Raw genomic sequence first — 935 nt, 5'->3', positions numbered from 1 at the left:
CAATGAAAAAGGGGAAGGCCATCAAAGAGATGGATTGACACAGTGGCTGCAATGATGAGCTCAGATATAGTGGGATCATGAGGCTGGCACAGGACCAGACGGTATTTCTTTCTGTTGCACATAAGGTCGCTGTGAGTTGGAGCCAACTCGATGGAACCTAACAACAGCAACATCGCATAAAAAGTAGCATCCCCTCCACACTTCCACAGAGATTTGCTGCGTATATCGGTGAAGTTTAGGTCCAATTGCTTATAATAGGAAACCAAAATAACATTGGCTTAAACAAGGCAGGAATATATTTTTCTTCCACATAAAAGAGATAAGGACATAACATTCCAGGGCTAGCATGGTAGGCCCATGGTCATAAAGGACCCAAGCTTCTAACCATATTCTCTGCCATCCTTAGTTCACAGCTTCCATCCACAAGATTGCCACATGGTCTAATACGGTCCCTGGAGATCCAGCCATCATGTCTGCAATCCAAACAACAAGAAGAAGAAAGGCAGGGGTGTAGGGGTAACAGTGAGCTTTCTCCAGTGGAACCATCCCCCTCTAAAGAGCTTTCCCTAAAGTCCCCCTACCCATGTCATCAACTTATTGTTACATGCAGCCACTGTTAGCCGCAGGGGCTCAGATAATAAAAAGAAGGGGAGAGTGGCTATTAAGAGTCAACCAGACAGCACTGCCACCATGTGTATTCTTCCCAATCTTTTTCTATAAAAGTAAATACATATGTGCATATACAAATACATACTTAAAATGTATGTATATATAAATGCATAAATGGTACTTTGTTTTGATTTACATTTTAAAGTTTACTAGCCAGGTTAAACATTCTTCATTAGGACATTCCTCAACATAATAAAAGGCATTTATGCAAAACCAACAGCCAATATTACCCTCAATGGAGAGAGACTGAAACCATTCCTCTTGAG

Source organism: Orycteropus afer, unplaced genomic scaffold, assembly GCF_000298275.1.
Source record: "Orycteropus afer afer isolate SDZICR_OR568_19922 unplaced genomic scaffold, OryAfe1.0 scaffold00085, whole genome shotgun sequence".
NCBI lineage: Eukaryota > Metazoa > Chordata > Mammalia > Tubulidentata > Orycteropodidae > Orycteropus > Orycteropus afer.
This window is presented reverse-complemented; position numbering follows the sequence as displayed.